A 24,495-nucleotide genomic window follows, 5' to 3' on the forward strand; every position below is an offset into this window, starting at 1 on the left:
AGCAATAAGGGCACTAGGTATCTACCACCCCACTACCACTATCAGATTAGAGCCATAAGGGCACTAGGCATCTAGCACCACACTACCACTATCAGATTAGAGCAATAAGGGCACTAGACATCTACCACCCCACTACCACTATCAGATTAGAGCCATAATGGAGACTAAGTATCTACCACCCCACAACCTCTATCAGATTAGAGCCATAATGGAGACTTGGTATCTACCAGCACACTACCACTACCAGATTAGAGCCATAATGGAGACAGGGTATCTACCACCCCACTACAACTATCCGATTAGAGCCATAAGGGCACTAGGCATCTACCACCCCACTACCATTATCAGATTAGAGCCATAATGGAGACTAGGTATCTACCACCCCACTACTACTATCAGATTAGAGCCATAATGGAGACAGGTATCTTCCACCCCACTACCACTACCAGATTAGATCCATAATGGAGACTAGGTATCTACCACCGCACTACCTCTATCAGATTAGAGCCATAATGGAGACTAGATATCTACCACCCCGCTACTACTATCAGATTAGAGCCATAAAGGAGACTAGGTATCTACCACCCCACTACAACTATCAGATTAGAGCCATAAGGGCACTAGGCATCTACCACCCCAATACCACTATCAGATTAGAGCCATAATGGAGACTTGGTATCTACCAGCACACTACCACTACCAGATTAGAGCCATAATGGAGACAGGGTATCTACCACCCCACTACCACTATCAGATTAGAGCCATAATGGAGACTAGGTATCTACCACCCCACTACCACTATCAGATTAGAGCCATAAGGGCACTAGGCATCTACCACCCCACTACCACTATCAGATTAGAGCCATAAGGGCACTAGGTATCTCCCACCCCACTACCATTATCAGATTAGAGCCATAATGGAGACTAGGTATCTACCACCCCACTACTACTATCAGATTAGAGCCATAATGGAGACTAGGTATCTTCCACCCCACTACCACTACCAGATTAGATCCATAATGGAGACTAGGTATCTACCACCGCACTACCTCTATCAGATTAGAGCCATAATGGAGACTAGGTATCTTCTACCCCACTACCACTACCAGATTAGAGCCATACTGGAGACTAGGTATCTACCACCCCACTACCACTATCAGATTAGAACCATAAGGGCACTAGGCATCTACCACCCCGCTACCACTATCAGATTAGAGCCATAAGGGAACTAGACATCTACCACCCCACTACCACTATCAGATTAGAGCCATAATGGAGACTAGGTATCTACCACCCCACTACTTCTATCAGATTAGAGCCATAATGGAGACTAGGTATCTACCACCCCGCTACTACTATCAGATTAGAGCCATAAAGGAGACTAGGTATCTACCACCCCACTACCTCTATCAGATTAGAGCCATAATGGAGACTAGGTATCTACCACCCCGCTACTACTATCAGATTAGAGCCATAAAGGAGACTAGGTATCTACCAGCCCACTACCACTATCAGATTAGAGCCATGATGGAGACTAGGTATCTACCACCCCACTACCTCTATCAGATTAGAGCCATAAGGGCACTTGGCATCTACCACCACACTACCACTATCAGATTAGAGCCATAAGGGCACTAGGCATCTACCACCCCACTACCACTATCAGATTAGAGCCATAATGGAGACTAGGTATCTACCACCCCACTACCACTATCAGATTAGAGCCATAATGGATACTAGGTATCTACCACCCCACTACCTCTATCAGATTAGAGCCATAAGGGCACATGGCATCTACCACCAAACTACCACTATCAGATTAGAGCCATATGGGCACTAGGCATCTACCACCCCACTACCACTATCAGATTAGAGACATAATGGAGACAAGGTATCTACCACCCCACTACCACTACCAGATTAGAGCAATAAGGGCACTAGACATCTAACACCCCACTACTACTACCAGATTAGAGCCTAAAACGGAGAATAGGTATCTACCACCCCACTACCACTATCAGCCATAATGGCACTAGACATCTACCACCCCACTACCACTATCAGATTAGAGCCATAATGGAGACTAGACATCTACCACCCCACTACCTTTATAAGATTAGAGCCATAAGGGCACTAGGCATCTACCACCACACTACCACTATCAGATTAGAGCCATAAGGGCAATAGGCATCTACCACCACACTACCACTATCAGATTAGAGCCATAAGGGCACTAGGCATCTACCACCCCACTACCACTATCAGATTAGAGCCATAATGGAGAATAGGTATCTACCAGCACACTACCACTACCAGATTAGAGCCATAATGGAGACAGGGTATCTACCACCCCACTACCACTATCAGATTAGAGCCATAATGGAGACTAGGTATCTACCACCCCACTACCACTATCAGATTAGAGCCATAAGGGCAATAGGCATCTAACACCCCACTACCTCTATCAGATTAGAGCCATAAGGGCACTAGGCATCTACCACCCCACTACCATTATCAGATTAGAGCCATAATGGAGACTAGGTATCTACCACCCCACTACCTCTATCAGATTAGAGCCATAAGGGCACTTGGCATCTACCACCACACTACCACTACCAGATTAGAGCCATAATGGAGACTAGGTATCTACCACCCCACTACCTCTATCAGATTAGAGCCATAAGGGCACTTGGCATCTACCACCACACTACCACTACCAGATTAGAGCCATAAGGGCACTAGGCATCTACCACCCCACTACCACTATCAGATTAGAGCCATAATGGAGACTAGGTATCTACCGCCCCAGTACCACTATCAGATTAGAGCCATAGTTGCACAAGGCATCTACCACCCCACTACCACTATCAGATTAGAGCCATAATGGAGACTAGGTATCTACCACCCCACTACCACTATCAGATTAGAGCCATAAGGGCAATAGACATCTAACACCCCACTACTACGACCAGATTAGTGCCTAAAACGGAGACTAGACATCTACCACCCCACTACCTTTATAAGATTAGAACCATAAGGGCATTTGGCATCTACCACCACACTACCACTATCAGATTAGAGCCATAATGGAGACTAGGTATCTACCACCCCACTACCACTATCAGATTAGAGCCATAATGGAGACTAGGTATCTACCACCCCACTACTTCTATCAGATTAGAGCCATAATGGAGACTAGGTATCTACCACCCCACTCCCACTATCAGATTAGAGCCATAATGGAGACTAGGTATCTACCACCCCACTACCACTACCAGATTACAGCCATAAGGGCACTAGGCATCTACCACCACACTACCACTATCAGATTAGAACCATAAGGGCACTAGGCATCTACCACCCCGCTACCACTATCAGATTAGAGCCATAATGGCACTAGACATCTACCACCCCACTACCACTACCAGATTAGAGCCATAATGGAGACTAGGTATCTACCACCCCACTACCACTATCAGATTAGAGCCATAATGGAGAGTAGGTATCTACCACCCCTCTACCACAATCAGATTAGAGCCATAAGGGCACTAGACATCTACCACCCCACTACCACTATCAGATTAGAGCCATAAAGGAGACTAGGTATCTACCACCCCACTACCTCTATCAGATTAGAGCCATAATGGAGACTAGGTTTCTCCCGACCCATTACCATTATCAGATTAGAGCCATAATGGAGACTAGGTATCTACCACCCCACTACCACTATCAGATTAGAGCCATAATGGAAATTAGGTATCTGTCACCCCTCTACCTCTATCAGATTAGAGCCATAATGGAGACTAGGTATCTACCACCCAAATACCACTTTTTTGATTATAGCCATAATGGAGACTAGGTATCTACCACCCCACTACCTCTATCAGATTAGAGCCATAATGGAGACTAGGTATCTACCACCCCACTACCTCTATCAGATTAGAGCCATAATGGACACTAGGTATCTACCACCCACTACCACTATCAGATTAGAGCCATAATGGAGACTAGACATCTACCACCCCACGACAACTATCAGATTAGAGCCATAATGGAGACTAGGTATCTACCACCCCACTACCACTATCAGATTAGAGCCATAAGGGAGACTAGATATCTACCACCCCTCTACCGCTATCATATTAGAGCCATAATGGCACTAGGCATCTACCACCCCACTACTACTACCAGATTAGAGCCATAAGGGAGACTAGGTATCTACCACCCCACTACCTCTATCAGATTAGAGCCATAAGGGCACTAGACATCTACCACCCCACTACCACTATCAGATTAGAGCCATAAGGGAGACTAGTCATTTACCACCCCACTACCTCTATCAGATTAGAGCCATAATGGAGGCTAGGTATCTACCAGCCCACTACCACTACCAGATTAGAGCCATAATGGAGACTAGGTATCTACCACCCCACTACCACTATCAGATTAGAGCCATAATGGAGAGTAGGTATCTACCACCCCACTACCACTATCAGATTAGAGCTATAAGGGCACTAGACATCTACCACCCCACTACCACTATCAGATTAGAGCCACAATGGAGACTAGGTATCTACCACCCCACTACCACTATCAGATTAGAGCCATAATGGAGACTAGACATCTACCACCCCACTACCGCTATCATATTAGAGCCATAAGGGCACTAGGCATCTACAACCCCACTACCACTATCAGATTAGAGCTATAAGGGCACTAGACATCTACCACCCCACTACCACTACCAGATTAGAGCCATAATGGAGACAAGGTATCTCCAAACCCACTACCTCTATCAGATTAGAGCCATAATGGAGACTAGGTATCTACCACCCCACTACCTCTATCAGATTAGAGCCATAATGGAGACTAGGTATCTCCCACCCCACTACCTCTTTCAGATTAGAGCCATAATGAGGACTAGGTATCTACCACCCCACTACCTCTATCAGATTAGAGCCATAATGGAGACTAGGTATTTACCACCCCACTACCACTATCAGATTAGAGCCATAATGGAGACTAGACATCTACCACTATGAGATTAGAGCCATAAGGGCACTAGACATCTACCACCCCACTACCACTATCAGATTAGAGCCATAAGGGAGACTACGTATCTACCACCCCACTACCTATATCAGATTAGAGCCATAAGGGTACTAGACATCTACCACCCCACTACCACTATCATATTAGAGCCATAAGGGAGACTAGTCATTTACCACCCCACTACCTCTATCAGATTAGAGCCATAATGGAGGCTAGGTATCTACCACCACACTACCACTACCAGATTAGAGCCATAATGGAGACTAGGTATCTACCACCCCACTACCACTATCAGATTAGAGCCATAATGGAGAGTAGGTATCTACAACCCCACTACCACAATCAGATTAGAGCCATAAGGGCACTAGACATCTACCACCCCACTACCACTATCAGATTAGAGCCATAATGGACACTAGGTATCTACCACCCCACTACCTATATCAGATTAGAGCCATAATGGAGACTAGGTATCTCCCGACCCATTACCATTATCAGATTAGAGCCATAATGGAGACTAGGTATCTACCACCCCACTACCACTATCAGATTAGAGCCATAATGGAAACTAGGTATCTAACACCCCTCTACCTCTATCAGATTAGAGCCATAATGGAGACTAGGTATCTACCATCCCAATACCACTTTTTTGATTAGAGCCATAATGGAGACTAGGTATCTACCACCCCACTACCTCTATCAGATTAGAGCCATAATGGAGACTAGGTATCTACCACCCCACTACCTCTATCAGATTAGAGCCATAATGGACACTAGGTATCTACCACCCCACTACCACTATCAGATTAGAGCCATAATGGAGACTAGACATCTACCACCCCACGACAACTATCAGATTAGAGCCATAATGGAGACTAGGTATCTACCACCCCACTACCACTATCAGATTAGAGCCATAAGGGCACTAGACATCTACCACCCCACTACCACTATCAGATTCAAGCCATAAGGGAGGCTAGGTATCTACCAGCCCACTACCACTACCAGATTAGAGCCATAATGGAGTCTAGGTATCTACCACCCCACTACCACTATCAGAGTAGAGCCATAATGGAGACTAGGTATCTACCACCCCACTACCACTATCAGATTAGAGCCATAAGGGCACTAGGCATCTACAACCCCACTACCACTATCAGATTAGAGCCATAAGGGCACTAGGCATCTACCACCCCACTACCACTACCAGATTAGAGCCATAATGGAGACAAGGTATCTCCCAACCCACTACCTCTATCAGATTAGAGCCATAATGGAGACTAGGTATCTCCCACCCCACTACCTCTTTCAGATTAGAGCCATAATGAGGACTAGGTATCTACCAACCCACTACCTCTATCAGATTAGAGCCATAATGGAGACTAGGTATTTACCACCCCACTACCACTATCAGATTAGAGCCATAAGGGCTCTAGGCATCTACTACCCCACTACCACTATCAGATTAGAGCCATAATGGAGACTAGGTATCTATCACCCCACTACCACTATCAGATTAGAGCCATAAGGGCACTAGGCATCTACCACCCCACTACCACTATCAGATTAGAGCCATAATGGAGACTAGACATCTACCACTATGAGATTAGAGCCATAAGGGCACTAGACATCTACCACCCCACTACCACTATCAGATTAGAGCCATAAGGGAGACTAGGTATCTACCACCCCACTACCTATATCAGATTAGAGCCATAAGGGCACTAGACATCTACCACCCCACTACCACTATCATATTAGAGCCATAAGGGAGACTAGTCATTTACCACCCCACTACCTCTATCAGATTAGAGCCATAATGGAGGCTAGGTATCTACCACCACACTACCACTACCAGATTAGAGCCATAATGGAGACTAGGTATCTACCACCCCACTACCACTATCAGATTAGAGCCATAATGGAGAGTAGGTATCTACCACCCCACTACCACAATCAGATTAGAGCCATAAGGGCACTAGACATCTACCACCCCACTACCATTATCAGATTAGAGCCATAATGGAGACTAGGTATCTACCACCCCACTACCACTATCAGATTAGAGCCATAATGGAAACTAGGTATCTACCACCCCTCTACCTCTATCAGATTAGAGCCATAATGGAGACTAGGTATCTACCACCCCACTACCACTATCAGATTAGAGCCATAATGGAGACTAGGTATCTACCACCCCACTACCACATTCAGATTAGAGCCATAAGGGCACTAGACATCTACCACCCCACTACCATTATCAGATTAGAGCCATAATGGAGACTAGGTATCTACCACCCCACTACCACTATCAGATTAGAGCCATAATGGAAACTAGGTATCTACCACCCCTCTACCTCTATCAGATTAGAGCCATAATGGAGACTAGGTATCTACCACCCCAATACCACTTTTTTGATTAGAGCCATAACGGAGACTAGGTATCTACCACCCCACTACCTCTATCAGATTAGAGCCATAATGGAGACTAGGTATCTACCACCCCACTACCACTATCAGATTAGAGCCATAATGGAGACTAGGTATCTACCACCCCACTACCACATTCAGATTAGAGCCATAAGGGCACTAGACATCTACCACCCCACTACCACTATCAGATTAGAGCCATAATGGACACTAGGTATCTACCACCCCACTACCTCTATCAGATTAGAGCCATAATGGAGACTAGGTATCTCCCAACCCATTACCATTATCAGATTAGAGCCATAATGGAGACTAGGTATCTACCACCCCACTACCACTATCAGATTAGAGCCATAATGGAGACTAGACATCTACCACCCCACGACAACTATCAGATTAGAGTCATAATGGAGACTAGGTATCTACCACCCCACTACCACTATCAGATTAGAGCCATAATGGAGACTAGGTATCTACCACCCCACTACCTCTATCAGATTAGAGCCATAATGGACACTAGGTATCTACCACCCCACTACCACTATCAGATTAGAGCCATAATGGAGACTAGACATCTACCACCCCACGACAACTATCAGATTAGAGCCATAATGGAGACTAGGTATCTACCACCCCACTACCACTATCAGATTAGAGCCATAATGGAGACTAGGTATCTACCACCCCACTACCACTATCAGATTAGAGCCATAATGGCACTAGGCATCTACCACCCCACTAATACTACCAGATTAGAGCCATAAGGGAGACTAGGTATCTACCACCCCACTACCTCTATCAGATTAGAGCCATAAGGGAGACTAGACATCTACCACCCCACTACCACTATCAGATTAGAGCCATAAGGGAGACTAGTCATTTACCACCCCACTACCTCTATCAGATTAGAGACATAATGGAGGCTAGGTATATACCAGCCCACTACCACTATCAGATTAGAGCCATAATGGCACTAGACATCTACCACCCCACTACCACTATCAGATTAGAGCCATAATGGAGACTAGGTATCTACCACCCCACTACCACTATCAGATTAGAGCCATAATGGAGACTAGATATCTACCACCCCACTACCGCTATCATATTAGAGCCATAAGGGCACTAGGCATCTACAACCCCACTACCACTATCAGATTAGAGCCATAAGGGCACTAGGCATCTACCACCCCACTACCACTACCAGATTAGAGCCATAATGGAGACAAGGTATCTCCCAACCCACTACCTCTATCAGATTAGAGCCATAATGGAGACTAGGTATCTCCCACCCCACTACCTCTTTCAGATTAGAGCCATAATGAGGACTAGGTATCTACCACCCCACTACCTCTATCAGATTAGAGCCATAATGGAGACTAGACATCTACCACCCCACGACAACTATCAGATTAGAGCCATAATGGAGACTAGGTATCTACCACCCCACTAGCACTATCAGATTAGAGACATAATGGAGACTAGGTATCTACCACCCCACTACCTCTATCAGATTAGAGCCATAATGGAGTCTAGGTATCTACCACCCCACTACCTCTATCAGATTAGAGCCATAATGGACACTGGGTATCTACCACCCCACTACCACTATCAGATTAGAGCCATAATGGAGACTAGACATCTCCCACCCCACTACCTCTTTCAGATTAGAGCCATGATGAGGACTAGGTATCTACCACCCCACTACCTCTATCAGATTAGAGCCATAATGGAGACTAGGTATTTACCACCCCACTACCACTATCAGATTAGAGCCATAAGGGAGACTAGGCATCTACCACCCCACTACCACTCTCAGATTAGAGCCATAATGGAGACTAGACATCTACCACTATGAGATTAGAGCCATAAGGGCACTAGACATCTACCACCCCACTACCACTATCAGATTAGAGCCATAAGGGAGACTAGGTATCTACCACCACACTACCACTACCAGCTTAGAGCCATAATGGAGACTAGGTATCTACCACCCCACCACCACTATCAGATTAGAGCCATAATGGAGAGTAGGTATCTACCACCCCTCTACCACAATCAGATTAGAGCCATAAGGGGACTAGACATCTACCACCCCACTACCACTATCAGATTAGAGCCATAAGGGGACTAGGCATCTACCACCCCACTACCACTATCAGATTAGAGCCATAATGGAGACTAGGTTTCTCCCGACCCATTACCATTATCAGATTAGAGCCATAATGGAGACTAGGTATCTACCACCCCACTACCACTATCAGATTAGAGCCATAATGGAAACTAGGTATCTACCACCCCACTACCACTACCAGATTAGAGCCATAATGGAGACTAGGTATCTACCACCCAAATACCACTTTTTTTATTATAGCCATAATGGAGACTAGGTATCTACCACCCCACTACCTCTATCAGATTAGAGCCATAATGGAGACTAGGTATCTACCACCCCACTACCTCTATCAGATTAGAGCCATAATGGACACTAGGTATCTACCACCCCACTACCACTATCAGATTAGAGCCATAATGGAGACTAGACATCTACCACCCCACGACAACTATCAGATTAGAGCCATAATGGAGACTAGGTATCTACCACCCCACTACCACTATCAGATTAGAGCCATAATGGAGACTAGATATCTACCACCCCACTACCGCTATCATATTAGAGCCATAATGGCACTAGGCATCTACCACCCCACTACTACTACCAGATTAGAGCCATAAGGGAGACTAGGTATCTACCACCCCACTACCTCTATCAGATTAGAGCCATAAGGGCACTAGACATCTACCACCCCACTACCACTATCAGATTAGAGCCATAATGGAGACTAGTCATTTACCACCCCACTACCTCTATCAGATTAGAGTCATAATGGAGGCTAGGTATCTACCACCACACTACCACTACCAGATTAGAGCCATAATGGAGACTAGGTATTTACCACCCCACTACCACTATCAGATTAGAGCCATAATGGAGAGTAGGTATCTACCACCCCACTACCACAATCAGATTAGAGCCATAAGGGCACTAGACATCTACCACCCCACTACCACTATCAGATTAGAGCCATAATGGAGACTAGGTATCTACCACCCCACTACCTCTATCAGATTAGAGCCATAATGGAGACTAGGTATCTCCCGACCCATTACCATTATCAGATTAGAGCCATAATGGAGACTAGGTATCTACCACCCCACTACCACTATCAGATTAGAGCCATAATGGAAACTAGGTATCTACCACCCCTCTACCTCTATCAGATTAGAGCCATAATGGAGACTAGGTATCTACCACCCCAATACCACTTTTTTGATTAGAGCCATAATGGAGACTAGGTATCTACCACCCCACTACCTCTATCAGATTAGAGCCATAATGGAGACTAGGTATCTACCACCCCACTACCTCTATCAGATTAGAGTCATAATGGACACTAGGTATCTACCACCACACTACCACTATCAGATTAGAGCCATAATGGAGACTAGACATCTACCACCCCACTACCACTATCAAATTAGAGCCATAATGGAGACTAGGTATCTACCACCCCACTACCACTATCAGATTAGAGCCATAATGGAGACTAGATATCTACCACCACACTACCGCTATCATATTAGAGCCATAATGGAGACTAGGTATCTACCACCCCACTACTACTACCAGATTAGAGCCATAATGGAGACTAGATATCTACCACCACACTACCGCTATCATATTAGAGCCATAATGGAGACTAGGCATCTACCACCCCACTACTACTACCAGATTAGAGCCATAAGGGAGTCTAGGTATCTACCACCCCACTACCTCTATCAGATTAGAGCCATAAGGGCACTAGACATCTACCACCCCACTACCACTATCAGATTAGAGCCATAAGGGAGACTAGTCATTTACCACCCCACTACCTCTATCAGATTAGAGCCATAATGGAGGCTAGGTATCTACCAGCCCACTACCACTACCAGATAAGAGCCATAATGGAGACTAGGTATCTACCACCCCACTACCACTATCAGATTAGAGCCATAATGGAGAGTAGGTATCTACCACCCCACTACCACTATCAGATTAGAGCCATAAGGGCACTAGACATCTACCACCCCACTACCACTATCAGATTAGAGCCATAATGGAGACTAGGTATCTACCACCCCACTACCACTATCAGATTAGAGCCATAATGGAGACTAGACATCTACCACCCCACTACCGCTATCATATTAGAGCCATAAGGGCACTAGGCATCTACAACCCCACTACCACTATCAGATTAGAGCCATAAGGGCACTAGGCATCTACCACCCCACTACCACTACCAAATTAGAGCCATAATGGAGACAAGGTATCTCCCAACCCACTACCTCTATCAGATTAGAGCCATAATGGAGACTAGATATCTACCACCCCACTACCGCTATCATATTAGAGCCATAATGGCACTAGGCATCTACCACCCCACTACTACTACCAGATTAGAGCCATAAGGGAGTCTAGGTATCTACCACCCCACTACCTCTATCAGATTAGAGCCATAAGGGCACTAGACATCTACCACCCCACTACCACTATCAGATTAGAGCCATAAGGGAGACTAGGTATCTCCCACCCCACTACCTCTTTCAGATTAGAGCCATAATGAAGACTAGGTATCTACCACCCCACTACCTCTATCAGATTAGAGCCATAATGGAGACTAGGTATTTACCACCCCACTACCACTATCAGATTAGAGCCATAATGGAGACTAGACATCTACCACTATGAGATTAGAGCCATAAGGGCACTAGACATCTACCACCCCACTACCACTATCAGATTAGAGCCATAAGGGAGACTAGGTATCTACCACCCCACTACCTATATCAGATTAGAGCCATAAGGGCACTAGACATCTACCACCCCACTACCACTATCATATTAGAGCCATAAGGGAGACTAGTCATTTACCACCCCACTACCTCTATCAGATTAGAGCCAATATGGAGGCTAGGTACCTCCCACCACACTACCACTACCAGATTAGAGCCATAATGGAGACTAGGTATCTACCACCCCACTACCACTATCAGATTAGAGCCATAATGGAGAGTAGGTATCTACCACCCCACTACCTCTATCAGATTAGAGCCATAATGGAGACTAGGTATCTCCCGACCCATTACCATTATCAGATTAGAGCCATAATGGAGACTAGGTATCTACCACCCCACTACCACTATCAGATTAGAGCCATAATGGAAACTAGGTATCTAGCACCCCTCTACCTCTATCAGATTAGAGCCATAATGGAGACTAGGTATCTACCACCCCAATACCACTTTTTTGATTAGAGCCATAATGGAGACTAGGTATCTACCACCCCACTACCTCTATCAGATTAGAGTCATAATGGACACTAGGTATCTACCACCCCACTACCACTATCAGATTAGAGCCATAATGGAGACTAGACATCTACCACCCCACTACCACTATCAAATTAGAGCCATAATGGAGACTAGGTATCTACCACCCCACTATCACTATCAGATTAGAGCCATAATGGAGACTAGATATCTACCACCCCACTACCGCTATCATATTAGAGCCATAATGGCACTAGGCATCTACCACCCCACTACTACTACCAGATTAGAGCCATAAGGGAGTCTAGGTATCTACCACCCCACTACCTCTATCAGATTAGAGCCATAAGGGCACTAGACATCTACCACCCCACTACCACTATCAGATTAGAGCCATAAGGGAGACTAGTCATTTACCACCCCACTACCTCTATCAGATTAAAGCCATAATGGAGGCTAGGTATCTACCAGCCCACTACCACTACCAGATAAGAGCCATAATGGAGACTAGGTATCTACCACCCCACTACCACTATCAGATTAGAGCCATAATGGAGAGTAGGTATCTACCACCCCACTACCACTATCAGATTATAGCCATAAGGGCACTAGACATCTACCACCCCACTACCACTATCAGATTAGAGCCATAATGGAGACTAGACATCTACCACCCCACTACCGCTATCATATTAGAGCCATAAGGGCACTAGGCATCTACAACCCCACTACCACTATCAGATTAGAGCCATAAGGGCACTAGGCATCTACCACCCCACTACCACTACCAGATTAGAGCCATAATGGAGACAAGGTATCTCCCAACCCACTACCTCTATCAGATTAGAGCCATAATGGAGACTAGGTATCTACCACCCCACTACCTCTTTCAGATTAGAGCCATAATGAGGACTAGGTATCTACCACCCCACTACCACTATCAGATTAGAGCCATAAGGGCACTAGGCATCTACCACCCCACTACCACTATCAGATTAGAGCCATAATGGAGACTAGACATCTACCACTATGAGATTAGAGCCATAAGGGCACTAGACATCTACCACCCCACTACCACTATCAGATTAGAGCCATAAGGGAGACTAGGTATCTACCACCCCACTACCTATATCAGATTAGAGCCATAAGGACACTAGACGTCTACCACCCCACTACCACTATCATATTAGAGCCATAAGGGAGACTAGTCATTTACCACCCCACTACCTCTATCAGATTAGAGCCATAATGGAGGCTAGGTATCTACCACCACACTACCACTACCAGATTAGAGCCATAATGGAGACTAGGTATCTACCACCCCACTACCACTATCAGATTAGAGCCATAATGGAGAGTAGGTATCTACCACCCCACTACCACAATCAGATTAGAGCCATAAGGGCACTAGACATCTACCACCCCACTACCACAATCAGATTAGAGCCATAATGGACACTAGGTATCTACCACCCCACTACCTCTATCAGATTAGAGCCATAATGGCACTAGGCATCTACCACCCCACTACTACTACCAGATTAGAGCCGTAAGGGAGACTAAGTATCTACCACCCCACTACCTCTATCAGATTAGAGCCATAAGGGCACTAGACATCTACCACCCCACTACCACTATCAGATTCAAGCCATAAGGGAGACTAGTCATTTACCACCCCACTACCTCTTTCAGATTAGAGCCATAAGGGCTCTAGGCATCTACTACCCCACTACCACTATCAGATTAGAGCCATAATGGAGACTAGGTATCTATCACCCCACTACCACTATCAGATTAGAGCCATAAGGGCACTAGGCATCTACCACCCCACTACCACTATCAGATTAGAGCCATAATGGAGACTAGACATCTACCACTATGAGATTAGAGCCATAAGGGCACTAGACATCTACCACCCCACTACCACTATCAGATTAGAGCCATAAGGGAGACTAGGTATCTACCACCCCACTACCTATATCAGATTAGAGCCATAAGGGCACTAGACATCTACCACCCGACTACCACTATCATATTAGAGCCATAAGGGAGACTAGTCATTTACCACCCCACTACCTCTATCAGATTAGAGCCATAATGGAGGCTAGGTATCTACCACCACACTACCACTACCAGATTAGAGCCATAATGGAGACTAGGTATCTACCACCCCACTACCACTATCAGATTAGAGCCATAATGGAGAGTAGGTATCTACCACCCCACTACCACAATCAGATTAGAGCCATAAGGGCACTAGACATCTACCACCACACTACCACTATCAGATTAGAGCCATAATGGAGACTAGGTATCTACCACCCCACTACCTCTATCAGATTAGAGCCATAATGAAGACTAGGTATCTCCCGACCCATTACCATTATCAGATTAGAGCCATAATGGAGACTAGGTATCTACCACCCCACTACCACTATCAGATTAGAGCCATAATGGAAACTAGGTATCTACCACCCCTCTACCTCTATCAGATTAGAGCCATAATGGAGGCTAGGTATCTACCACCACACTACCACTACCAGATTAGAGCCATAATGGAGACTAGGTATCTACCACCCCACTACCACTATCAGATTAGAGCCATAATGGACACTAGGTATCTACCACCCCACTACCACTATCAGATTAGAGCCATAATGGAGACTAGACATCTACCACCCCACGACAACTATCAGATTAGAGCCATAATGGAGACTAGGTATCTACCACCCCAATACCACTTTTTTGATTAGAGCCATAATGGAGACTAGGTATCTACCACCCAAATACCACTTTTTTGATTATAGCCATAATGGAGACTAGGTATCTACCACCCCACTACCTCTATCAGATTAGAGCCATAATGGAGACTAGGTATCTACCACCCCACTACCTCTATCAGATTAGAGCCATAATGGACACTAGGTATCTACCACCCCACTACCACTATCAGATTAGAGCCATAATGGAGACTAGACATCTACCACCCCACGACAACTATCAGATTAGAGCCGTAATGGAGACTAGGTATCTACCACCCCACTACCGCTATCAGATTAGAGCCATAATGGAGACTAGATATCTACCACCCCACTACCGCTATCAGATTAGAGCCATAAGGGCACTAGACATCTACCACCCCAATACCACTATCAGATTAGAGCCATAATGGAGACTAGTCATTTACCACCCCACTACTTCTATCAGATTAGAGCCATAATGGAGGCTAGGTATCTACCAGCCCACTACCACTACCAGATTAGAGCCATAATGGAGACTAGGTATCTACCACCCCACTACCACTATCAGATTAGAGCCATAATGGAGAGTAGGTATCTACCACCCCACTACCACTATCAGATTAGAGCTATAAGGGCACTAGACATCTACCACCCCACTACCACTATCAGATTAGAGCCATAATGGAGACTAGGTATCTACCACCCCACTACCACTATCAGATTAGAGCCATAATGGAGACTATACATCTACCACTATGAGATTAGAGCCATAAGGGCACTAAACATCTACCACCCCACTACCACTATCAGATTAGAGCCATAAGGGAGACTAGGTATCTACCACCCCACTACCTATATCAGATTAGAGCCATAAGGGCACTAGACATCTACCACCCCACTACCACTATCATATTAGAGCCATAAGGGAGACTAGTCATTTACCACCCCACTACCTCTATCAGATTAGAGTCATAATGGAGGCTAGGTATCTACCACCACACTACCACTACCAGATTAGAGCCATAATGGAGACTAGGTATCTACCACCCCACTACCACAATCAGATTAGAGCCATAAGGGCACTAGACATCTACCACCCCACTACCACAATCAGATTAGAGCCATAATGGACACTAGGTATCTACCACCCCACTACCTCTATCAGATTAGAGCCATAAGGGCACTAGACATCTACCACCCCACTACCACTATCAGATTAGAGCCATAAGGGAGACTAGTCATTTACCACCCCACTACCTCTATCAGATTAGAGCCATAAGGGCACTAGACATCTACCACCCCACTACCACTATCAGATTCAAGCCATAAGGGAGACTAGTCATTTACCACCCCACTACCTCTATCAGATTAGAGCCATAATGGAGGCTAGGTATCTACCAGCCCACTACCACTACCAGATTAGAGCCATAATGGAGACTAGGTATCTACCACCCCACTACCACTATCAGAGTAGAGCCATAATGGAGAGTAGGTATCTACCACCCCACTACCACTATCAGATTAGAGCCATAAGGGCACTAGACATCTACCACCCCACTACCACTATCAGATTAGAGCCATAATGGAGACTAGGTATCTACCACCCCACTACCACTATCAGATTAGAGCCATAATGGAGACTAGACATCTACCACCCCACTACCGCTATCATATTAGAGCCATAAGGGCACTAGGCATCTACAACCCCACTACCACTATCAGATTAGAGCCATAAGGGCACTAGGCATCTACCACCCCACTACCGCTATCAGATTAGAGCCATAATGGAGACTAGATATCTACCACCCCACTACCGCTATCAGATTAGAGCCATAAGGGCACTAGGCATCTACCACCCCACTACCACTATCAGATTAGAGCCATAATGGAGACTAGTCATTTACCACCCCACTACCTCTATCAGATTAGAGCCATAATGGAGACTAGGTATCTACCACCCCACTACCTCTATCAGATTAGAGCCATAATGGAGACTAGGTATCTACCACCCCACTCCCACTATCAGATTAGAGCCATAATGGAGACTATGTATCTACCACCCCACTACCACTACCAGATTAGAGCCATAATGGAGACTAGGTATCTACCACCCCACTACCACTATCAGATTAGAGCCATAATGGAGAGTAGGTATCTACCACCCCACTACCACTATCAGATTAGAGCTATAAGGGCACTAGACATCTACCACCCCACTACCACTATCAGATTAGAGCCATAATGGAGACTAGATATCTACCACCCCACTACCACTATCAGATTAGAGCCATAATGGAGACTATACATCTACCACTATGAGATTAGAGCCATAAGGGCACTAAACATCTACCACCCCACTACCACTATCAGATTAGAGCCATAAGGGAGACTAGGTATCTACCACCCCACTACCTATATCAGATTAGAGCCATAAGGGCACTAGACATCTACCACCCCACTACCACTATCATATTAGAGCCATAAGGGAGACTAGTCATTTACCACCCCACTACCTCTATCAGATTAGAGTCATAATGGAGGCTAGGTATCTACCACCACACTACCACTACCAGATTAGAGCCATAATGGAGACTAGGTATCTACCACCCCACTACCACTATCAGATTAGAGCCATAATGGAGAGTAGGTATCTACCACCCCACTACCACAATCAGATTAGAGCCATAAGGGCACTAGACATCTACCATCCCACTACCACTATCAGATTAGAGCCATAATGGAGACTAGGTATCTACCACCCCACTACCTCTATCAGATTAGAGCCATAATGGAGACTAGGTATCTCCCGACCCATTACCATTATCAGATTAGAGCCATAATGGAGACTAGGTATCTACCACCCCACTACCACTATCAGATTAGAGCCATAATGGAGACTAGGTATCTACAACCCCACTACCTCTATCAGATTAGAGTCATAATGGACACTAGGTATCTACCACCCCTCTACCTCTATCAGATTAGAGCCATAATGGAGACTAGGTATCTACCACCCCAATACCACTTTTTTGATTAGAGCCATAATGGAGACTAGGTATCTACCACCCCACTACCTCTATCAGATTAGAGCCATAATGGAGACTAGGTATCTACAACCCCACTACCTCTATCAGATTAGAGTCATAATGGACACTAGGTATCTACCACCCCACTACCACTATCAGATTAGAGCCATAATGGAGACTAGACATCTACCACCCCACTACCACTATCAAATTAGAGCCATAATGGAGACTAGGTATCTACCACCCCACTACCACTATCAGATTAGAGCCATAATGGAGACTAGATATCTACCACCCCACTACCGCTATCATATTAGAGCCATAATGGCACTAGGCATCTACCACCCCACTACTACTACCAGATTAGAGCCATAAGGGAGTCTAGGTATCTACCACCCCACTACCTCTATCAGATTAGAGCCATAAGGGCACTAGACATCTACCACCCCACTACCACTATCAGATTAGAGCCATAAGGGAGACTAGTCATTTACCACCCCACTACCTCTATCAGATTAGAGCCATAAGGGCACTAGACATCTACCACCCCACTACCACTATCAGATTCAAGCCATAAGGGAGACTAGTCATTTACCAGCCCACTACCACTACCAGATTAGAGCCATAATGGAGACTAGGTATCTACCACCCCACTACCACTATCAGAGTAGAGCCATAATGGAGAGTAGGTATCTACCACCCCACTACCACTATCAGATTAGAGCCATAAGGGCACTAGACATCTACCACCCCACTACCACTATCAGATTAGAGCCATAATGGAGACTAGGTATCTACCACCCCACTACCACTATCAGATTAGAGCCATAATGGAGACTAGACATCTACCACCCCACTACCGCTATCATATTAGAGCCATAAGGGCACTAGGCATCTACAACCCCACTACCACTATCAGATTAGAGCCATAAGGGCACTAGGCATCTACCACCCCACTACCACTACCAGATTAGAGCCATAATGGAGACAAGGTATCTCCCAACCCACTACCTCTATCAGATTAGAGCCATAATGGAGACTAGGTATCTACCACCCCACTACCTCTATCAGATTAGAGCCATAATGGAGACTAGGTATCTCCCACCCCACTACCTCTTTCAGATTAGAGCCATAATGAGGACTAGGTATCTACCACCCCACTACCTCTATCAGATTAGAGCCATAATGGAGACTAGGTATTTACCACCCCACTACCACTATCAGATTAGAGCCATAAGGGCTCTAGGCATCTACTACCCCACTACCACTATCAGATTAGAGCCATAATGGAGACTAGGTATCTATCACCCCACTACCACTATCAGATTAGAGCCATAAGGGCACTAGGCATCTACCACCCCACTACCACTATCAGATTAGAGCCATAATGGAGACTAGACATCTACCACTATGAGATTAGAGCCATAAGGGCACTAGACATCTACCACCCTACTACCACTATCAGATTAGAGCCATAAGGGAGACTAGGTATCTACCACCCCACTACCTCTATCAGATTAGAGCCATAATGGAGACTAGGTATCTCCCACCCCACTACCTCTTTCAGATTAGAGCCATAATGAGGACTAGGTATCTACCACCCCACTACCTCTATCAGATTAGAGCCATAATGGAGACTAGGTATTTACCACCCCACTACCACTATCAGATTAGAGCCATAAGGGCTCTAGGCATCTACTACCCCACTACCACTATCAGATTAGAGCCATAATGGAGACTAGGTATCTACCACCCCACTACCACTATCAGATTAGAGCCATAATGGAGACTATACATCTACCACTATGAGATTAGAGCCATAAGGGCACTAAACATCTACCACCCCACTACCACTATCAGATTAGAGCCATAAGGGAGACTAGGTATCTACCACCCCACTACCTATATCAGATTAGAGCCATAAGGGCACTAGACATCTACCACCCCACTACCACTATCATATTAGAGCCATAAGGGAGACTAGTCATTTACCACCCCACTACCTCTATCAGATTAGAGTCATAATGGAGGCTAGGTATCTACCACCACACTACCACTACCAGATTAGAGCCATAATGGAGACTAGGTATCTACCACCCCACTACCACAATCAGATTAGAGCCATAAGGGCACTAGACATCTACCACCCCACTACCACAATCAGATTAGAGCCATAATGGACACTAGGTATCTACCACCCCACTACCTCTATCAGATTAGAGCCATAAGGGCACTAGACATCTACCACCCCACTACCACTATCAGATTAGAGCCATAAGGGAGACTAGTCATTTACCACCCCACTACCTCTATCAGATTAGAGCCATAAGGGCACTAGACATCTACCACCCCACTACCACTATCAGATTCAAGCCATAAGGGAGACTAGTCATTTACCACCCCACTACCTCTATCAGATTAGAGCCATAATGGAGGCTAGGTATCTACCAGCCCACTACCACTACCAGATTAGAGCCATAATGGAGACTAGGTATCTACCACCCCACTACCACTATCAGAGTAGAGCCATAATGGAGAGTAGGTATCTACCACCCCACTACCACTATCAGATTAGAGCCATAAGGGCACTAGACATCTACCACCCCACTACCACTATCAGATTAGAGCCATAATGGAGACTAGGTATCTACCACCCCACTACCACTATCAGATTAGAGCCATAATGGAGACTAGACATCTACCACCCCACTACCGCTATCATATTAGAGCCATAAGGGCACTAGGCATCTACAACCCCACTACCACTATCAGATTAGAGCCATAAGGGCACTAGGCATCTACCACCCCACTACCGCTATCAGATTAGAGCCATAATGGAGACTAGGTATCTACCACCCCACTACCGCTATCAGATTAGAGCCATAAGGGCACTAGGCATCTACCACCCCACTACCACTATCAGATTAGAGCCATAATGGAGACTAGTCATTTACCACCCCACTACCTCTATCAGATTAGAGCCATAATGGAGACTAGGTATCTACCACCCCACTACCTCTATCAGATTAGAGCCATAATGGAGACTAGGTATCTACCACCCCACTCCCACTATCAGATTAGAGCCATAATGGAGACTATGTATCTACCAGCCCACTACCACTACCAGATTAGAGCCATAATGGAGACTAGGTATCTACCACCCCACTACCACTATCAGATTAGAGCCATAATGGAGAGTAGGTATCTACCACCCCACTACCACTATCAGATTAGAGCTATAAGGGCACTAGACATCTACCACCCCACTACCACTATCAGATTAGAGCCATAATGGAGACTAGGTATCTACCACCCCACTACCACTATCAGATTAGAGCCATAATGGAGACTATACATCTACCACTATGAGATTAGAGCCATAAGGGCACTAAACATCTACCACCCCACTACCACTATCAGATTAGAGCCATAAGGGAGACTAGGTATCTACCACCCCACTACCTATATCAGATTAGAGCCATAAGGGCACTAGACATCTACCACCCCACTACCACTATCATATTAGAGCCATAAGGGAGACTAGTCATTTACCACCCCACTACCTCTATCAGATTAGAGTCATAATGGAGGCTAGGTATCTACCACCACACTACCACTACCAGATTAGAGCCATAATGGAGACTAGGTATCTACCACCCCACTACCACTATCAGATTAGAGCCATAATGGAGAGTAGGTATCTACCACCCCACTACCACAATCAGATTAGAGCCATAAGGGCACTAGACATCTACCATCCCACTACCACTATCAGATTAGAGCCATAATGGAGACTAGGTATCTACCACCCCACTACCACTATCAGATTAGAGCCATAATGGAGACTAGGTATCTATCACCCCACTACCACTATCAGATTAGAGCCATAAGGGCACTAGGCATCTACCACCCCACTACCACTATCAGATTAGAGCCATAATGGAGACTAGACATCTACCACTATGAGATTAGAGCCATAAGGGCACTAGACATCTACCACCCTACTACCACTATCAGATTAGAGCCATAAGGGAGACTAGGTATCTACCACCCCACTACCTCTATCAGATTAGAGCCATAATGGAGACTAGGTATCTCCCACCCCACTACCTCTTTCAGATTAGAGCCATAATGAGGACTAGGTATCTACCACCCCACTACCTCTATCAGATTAGAGCCATAATGGAGACTAGGTATTTACCACCCCACTACCACTATCAGATTAGAGCCATAAGGGCTCTAGGCATCTACCACCCCACTACCACTATCAGATTAGAGCCATAATGGAGACTAGGTATCTACCACCCCACTACCACTATCAGATTAGAGCCATAATGGAGACTATACATCTACCACTATGAGATTAGAGCCATAAGGGCACTAAACATCTACCACCCCACTACCACTATCAGATTAGAGCCATAAGGGAGACTAGGTATCTACCACCCCACTACCTATATCAGATTAGAGCCATAAGGGCACTAGACATCTACCACCCCACTACCACTATCATATTAGAGCCATAAGGGAGACTAGTCATTTACCACCCCACTACCTCTATCAGATTAGAGTCATAATGGAGGCTAGGTATCTACCACCACACTACCACTACCAGATTAGAGCCATAATGGAGACTAGGTATCTACCACCCCACTACCACAATCAGATTAGAGCCATAAGGGCACTAGACATCTACCACCCCACTACCACAATCAGATTAGAGCCATAATGGACACTAGGTATCTACCACCCCACTACCTCTATCAGATTAGAGCCATAAGGGCACTAGACATCTACCACCCCACTACCACTATCAGATTAGAGCCATAAGGGAGACTAGTCATTTACCACCCCACTACCTCTATCAGATTAGAGCCATAAGGGCACTAGACATCTACCACCCCACTACCACTATCAGATTCAAGCCATAAGGGAGACTAGTCATTTACCACCCCACTACCTCTATCAGATTAGAGCCATAATGGAGGCTAGGTATCTACCAGCCCACTACCACTACCAGATTAGAGCCATAATGGAGACTAGGTATCTACCACCCCACTACCACTATCAGAGTAGAGCCATAATGGAGAGTAGGTATCTACCACCCCACTACCACTATCAGATTAGAGCCATAAGGGCACTAGACATCTACCACCCCACTACCACTATCAGATTAGAGCCATAATGGAGACTAGGTATCTACCACCCCACTACCACTATCAGATTAGAGCCATAATGGAGACTAGACATCTACCACCCCACTACCGCTATCATATTAGAGCCATAAGGGCACTAGGCATCTACAACCCCACTACCACTATCAGATTAGAGCCATAAGGGCACTAGGCATCTACCACCCCACTACCGCTATCAGATTAGAGCCATAATGGAGACTAGATATCTACCACCCCACTACCGCTATCAGATTAGAGCCATAAGGGCACTAGACATCTACCACCCCACTACCACTATCAGATTAGAGCCATAATGGAGACTAGTCATTTACCACCCCACTACCTCTATCAGATTAGAGCCATAATGGAGACTAGGTATCTACCACCCCACTACCTCTATCAGATTAGAGCCATAATGGAGACTAGGTATCTACCACCCCACTCCCACTATCAGATTAGAGCCATAATGGAGACTATGTATCTACCAGCCCACTACCACTACCAGATTAGAGCCATAATGGAGACTAGGTATCTACCACCCCACTACCACTATCAGATTAGAGCCATAATGGAGAGTAGGTATCTACCACCCCACTACCACTATCAGATTAGAGCTATAAGGGCACTAGACATCTACCACCCCACTACCACTATCAGATTAGAGCCATAATGGAGACTAGGTATCTACCACCCCAC

The sequence above is a fragment of the Salvelinus alpinus genome, chromosome 10 (assembly GCF_045679555.1).
Source record: "Salvelinus alpinus chromosome 10, SLU_Salpinus.1, whole genome shotgun sequence".
Lineage (NCBI taxonomy): Eukaryota > Metazoa > Chordata > Actinopteri > Salmoniformes > Salmonidae > Salvelinus > Salvelinus alpinus.